Source organism: Pygoscelis adeliae, unplaced genomic scaffold (genome assembly GCF_000699105.1).
Source record: "Pygoscelis adeliae isolate BGI_AS28 unplaced genomic scaffold, ASM69910v1 Scaffold167, whole genome shotgun sequence".
In the NCBI taxonomy this organism is placed as follows: domain Eukaryota; kingdom Metazoa; phylum Chordata; class Aves; order Sphenisciformes; family Spheniscidae; genus Pygoscelis; species Pygoscelis adeliae.
Window position 1 is genome coordinate 5,154,957 of NW_008825428.1, and position 5,935 is coordinate 5,160,891.

The following is a 5,935-nucleotide window of genomic DNA, read 5'->3' on the forward strand; positions in this document are numbered from 1 at the left end:
GAGCCCCTAGGCGCATAACTTAGCTGCTGCCCCATCATTGTGATGAGGAGGACACTGCTTCAACCCACCTCCCACGGCTGCACTCCCCATCCCAGGGCAGAAAGGGGCCACTGATGACCACATCAACGGCTTACGCAGTGCAACACTGGTAGGGAATGCTGTCTTCATCAAAACCCACAAGAGAAATACAAAACTTGGGCACACTCTCTAATGGGCCAACCCAAGCTATACCATCACCTTTCCCAGTGGTAAGATCTATCAGATATAAATCATCCCAGACAGACATTGGCATAAACTGTTATTTCCAGCAAGAGTTCCGTATCTTCCTAGAAAATGTGTTAATCTTGGAGAGCTTTTCTTGATGGATGAGGGGGAAGATTCAGACTAAATATTCAAACAGAAATACTTTATGAAAACAGATTCTACTCCCACCCCCAGTAGATGTAACACTTTTTTTCTTCCCATGTACAGTAAAGTAATATGCATTTCAAGACCTAGAACTCAGGTACTCTTAAATGCACACTCCTATAAGCCATGTTTTGTAAAAAACCCACTGATTTCCTAGTCTGCATTTCAAGATGTGGAGTGAATGTATAGCATTTACTGTCAAAAAACACTTACAGAGTACCCCAGCTCTGACTTCTAGAGCCAGATACATAGGGAGAATAATTTAATACGATTTACTGACTACCCTTGAATCTCCAAACAACTTTTACGCTGAGCATAATCTCTAAATTTCATTAGGTATACTTCTTATTCTATCATCCATGCTATTAATGAGAGTAGTGAAAAGCATGAGAGACAAAAAAAAGTAAAAGAAAGAAAAAAAAACCAAACCCACCTTTAAAACATGAAGCCCAACACAGTCTTCCAGTCTGGTATTGAAAAACTTACAGCTACTAACTGTGTATAATCTTCCAAATAGTTTTACACTTATCCTCAAGTATTCTCCCCTTTATGGATCTTTTCCCCGTAGCTCATTAATAGCACAGAAGGCAGTGTCAAAAGCCTTATTTCAATCAAGAGATCTTGATACTGTCTTCACTGTTTCTAGGGATGCTCCTTTGACTTAATTCTTCAAAGCCATTTCGCTCTTAAATGCCTTTGGAAAGGTGAGTCCTACTGAGGTACTCCATTTAGGAGTGAGACTTGACAATACAGTGAGGTGACAATGAGGCAAAGTTCATTGCTCATGTGGAAGGGGATCAGAGCTTGTGAAATGAGAGAGTCCTTACAGTGCGCTCAGATAATGTACAAATCACTTTACTTTTCATTCTTAACATTTGTAAATGTAAAAAACCCCAATCCTTAAAAAGAAGAATGCTAGTGTTGCCTGTTGCCACATACGCAGCTAGATTGCAGGTGCCAGTGCCCCTCTCCTATATTGATTCCTAAAGCAAAAAATAAATGAACAATTAGTATTTAATGAGAGATGGGGGCAGGGACGAAAAAGAAACTCTGACCACCTCCTTCTTTCAGAATTGGGGGAGAGAGGAAGAAATAAAACAGGAAGAAAATGACCTTTTAGAAATAAAAGTAGAATAGAAAAAAAAAGACTTCAGCAGCCACAGGCAATCTCATTGCTGTTACTTCCCAATCACAGTTAAACTAGTTTTATCTTAATCTTCAATTAGTACTTTACACAAAAAAGCTCTTTTGTCTGCCTGCCTTGTCAGCCACTCATAACTACATCTAATACAAGTAATTCTTAAAAGCAAATATTTTTTATGCTTAAACACTCATTTCTGAATCGATCTTCTGTAGCCACATCCAACCCCCTTCTTTTTCTCATAACAACTCCTGCCACCGCACTCTGAAACCTCTCCTGTATACCAAACCCAACTCATCCACCTCAGCACGAGCACCCAGGACCGTAGCAGTCACTGAACTCGGGGAAAAAAACAAACTCTGATAAAGCAAGAAGAAACGCCAATCAAGGAGGCAGACTGAATTGTACCTGTTGTCCCTGTTGCACCACAGAAGCAAAACCCCCTGCGTGAGGTCCAAAGCCTGGTTCTGCAAAGGGGGTCCCCAGTCGGGAGTCCTGGGTTACCCCTTTTGCCTGCCAACCACCTGTGCAGCCAGGTGGTACAAAGGCCGTGGTAGGTCAGTGGGGTTAGGTTGTAGTAGATTACACACTGCCCCAAGCAATTCTAGCTACTGCCAGATAATGTTTTTGAGACGGTCTCTTGCAAAAGCACTTCCAGTATGGCCTGAGAATGCCAGTCTCTTTCTGGAAATAAATATGGATTTTTCCTGTCAAGCACTTGGAAGTCATTGGATTACAACTGCAAAAGAAATGACAATTGCTGTTAACAAAGTTATGGGAATAATATAAATACGTCTTCAAATTACAAAAACGCTTGCTCACTGCAATGGTCCCCTAGTGCTGGAAATACATATATTCTCTCTAATCCATTCCTGCCAGTTTCATGATTTTAAAGGAGTGCCAGTGATTTCTTCTGAATTTATGGCCCGGAGCACTGCTAACGAGCACAGGGGGATAGAGCTGGAAAGCTGAGGATAGTTCCAGGTGACTTCAGCGTGCATCGTTAGCACCGAGCTGGGGAGGGAAAGGGGTCGGGAGGTCAGGTAGCACTTTTGACCATATCTGAGTTTTGAAATAGTCTCTTAATGAAATATATGGCTCCATTAATTTTATTTTGAATCAATCAATTTTGAATTCAAAATTTTATTTTGAATCAAACCCTCAGAGAGGGTTTTTTGTTTGTTTTCTCAATAGCTTATGCATAGAGGATTCAGAATTTCATTATTAGACCATTAATGTTTGCAAAAAGAAAACGTAAATGCAACTCTGTTGGAGTTTGGAGTAAACAGAAAAGAGAGAGAAAAAATTCTGACTAGCTTTCCACGTAAAACAAAAGCAAATTAAGAATTGCTAAGTAAGAACAATTATCAGCGGATGAGCTAAATAATAACGTGCATAAAAGGAATTGTTACTGTGACACAATATTAAGGGAAAAAGAAACTTTAACGATGGAATGCCTACTTTGTCTTTACCCGTGCCTCACCTCTTCAAGAATGTGCTGCTTCACAAAAATGGTCCCAGGGAAGTAGTGGAGGGCACCAGAAAAAGATCCAGCAACAGTTTGGCTTGTTCAAGCTAAGTTTTGGATTTTTTTTGTTTAATAAAAAGATGCTTGATGTGACTACTGTAATATGAGCATTTACCTGTGTGCTTAGAATGGGACTCTTCATGCCAAAGAGTATATGCCTGTTCGCTTGTTTGCATGAATAGTTTAAAATGTTCTAAAAACAGTTTTAAACTGTTTTTAATGGAGAAAATATCAAACTTTCTTCCAAAATAAAGAAGCCAAATAAACCAGAAGAACATTCCTTAAATACCAAAGACTTACAAAGTTATTTTCTATGTATTTTCTGACACGAATTTGGAGTAAGATTGCTCCTCCAATACCTGAATTTTCAATCTAAATAGCATTCATTTTACAGAACTGTTCCTGCAAAACCTCTCTTGAAATAATTTTCAGAAGACTAACATTTTCAACATTTGTAATCCAAAAATAATGCAGGAACTCTACTTGAATCCGGCTGTTAAGCAACATAATAGCTAGCTTTAATTTTGTTGTTCAGAAGAAACTTATTAAAAGAATAAACAACCAATAGTTAGAAGTAATTTATTTTCTCAATGTCTTTCATGTTTTCAGTATCTATAGTGCCAATCCATAAATAAGACTTGTATGCACAGGGGAGCAGAGCTGTAAATACAGATTTTTAAAAGTTATTTTCCTTTCCTGCACAGGGCCTTCCGTGTCATGCTGCATGCTCTCAACAGTAAATGGAAACCCAGGCTACTTCAAGAGTTTGCTTTTTTCAGTCCTTAGACAAGAACTCCTGCCTCCAGAACCTCAATAAATTGCTAGCTGAAATGCATCAGAAGTGTTTTCAGTTCAGATTTCCTACAAAAGGGTTTCAAGCCTTTTCCCATTAAGTAAATCAGTTGCGAGGGAATACATCTTTTGTACACATCACTACATAAAGCATCATTATTTAGTCAGTAACACACCTAAGAGAACCATCAGGTGCCAGCAATAACACTTCAACGGAAGAGACAAGAGGAAGTAAATGCCATTTGCGTCCATAAAAGAGCATTCTTTTTATAAATGGTTTGAGAATTGTCACAACAAAATACAGGAGTCATTTTACTTTTTGAAAAGCTTTAGAGAGACCAACTGAGGCATTTGCCTCCTTGCTCCCTGAACTGAGAACAGAGAGCATCCTGTTCCGCTCGGTGGCTGAGAAGGGAAGAGCAAGCTATTACAGTATCATTTCAGTGCTCATCGACGCCCGCCTTTCCCTCAGGATAAAACCAAGTTCTCCTCCCTAAGAACAGAAACTCAGTGATGGTTTCTTCTTCATCCCTCTGAAACGCTTACCTCAAACATAATTTCTGTTCACTGGGAATGGCTAGAAAATCTTCAAGCATGATGTTTGAAGCTACAGTTTTAGCATCTTAAAATTCTGCTACTATCTGCTGGGAGGAATGTACCATTTTGGAGGAAAGAAGGTAGATTTATCTCTGACGTTTTTTGACAGCGGATCCTTGTCTTTGTAGTTAAAGCATCTCTTTCATAGACGGCCTTTATATTCATTGGAAGAGTACTGCCAAAGGAATACGGGGAAGTGGTTGAATGCCAAGCCACGAGAAGTAAGTTTCAGTAAGCATTTCAGGAATATAATTTATGAATAAACCAACCACTTACTTGGCAATTAACAAAACAACTCCACAACTTTGCCCAAATATCCTTAAAAAAATATTTTTTAAATTTTCCTTTTGTATGACAGTATTAAATTCTCTATAACAGTTTAGAGCAACATAGACATTTGATATCAAAGCGCAGAAAAAATAGGATGTATTTCAGTGTGCTGATTATGCTAATCTGTAGAAAACAGCACAAGTTCAGAGAACTGAAATTCATGTAAATATGCTGGATACAAATGAAAAATTGTCCTAAAACATTCCCGTGAAAATATTTTTTTAGTTTTCATACTGAAACAAAGTTTTGTTTGTACAAAGACAAAGCACTTTTTGGAAATTTTTTCAACACATCTTTGATTGATACACCAACATGGAAAATGTACTAAATAGTCACTTAGGGATAATTCACAAATATTAAAGATCCCTTTTTAAAAGCAAGTTGGCTTCCTCAAAATCTGTCAGCTCTTAGGTGAACTCACAACAAAGGGGGAGACTCTGCTCCAATCTTTTGCATCTCTTCTTTTGAAAGGTTTGTCACACTGCAATTCTCATAATTTTTCCTATTACTTTTTCTGATTTACAGTACTAAAAAACTCAGTTTTAATTTCAGACTATGTTTGCTCTTTTTGAAAGTCCCCAGAACATTCAGAACATTCCATATCCGGCAATAATTTAACTTCTACTATACTTTTGTTTGAATATATACATCTACATTAAGAACTACGTCAGGAAGTGCTCCTCCTTCTGAATATATGATGAGCAAGAAACACACGTCGATCAGCATAAACCGTCATTATTGCCAGGAGGCAATCCTGATACCCTGTTTCTTCCTTCTGTCCTCCCAGCTATGACAAGCATTTGCGGCTGTAGCTGAGTGAAGGAGGACACAAAGAGCAGGATGTGCAGCCACAGAGAGGCCACTTCTTAAGCAGAGGTGCTGACTGAAACCGCTACACACTGCTTGCTACCTTTCCTGGTTGATGCAAAGCAGGAAGACTTGCAGGTAGACTCATATCCATATTCAAGGTGGTAAATCTGCCTAAATTCCTCCAGGTTCCCATGGGAAATCGTCTATTTCTTAAATGTTGTCCCAGACTGTTTTGGAGAACATCTGTCCCATTCCTTGCTACGGAAGGGCCCCTCTAATATTAGCTGTCCCAACTCCCCTCTGGAACAAGTGTGTTCCTTCTTCCTGCT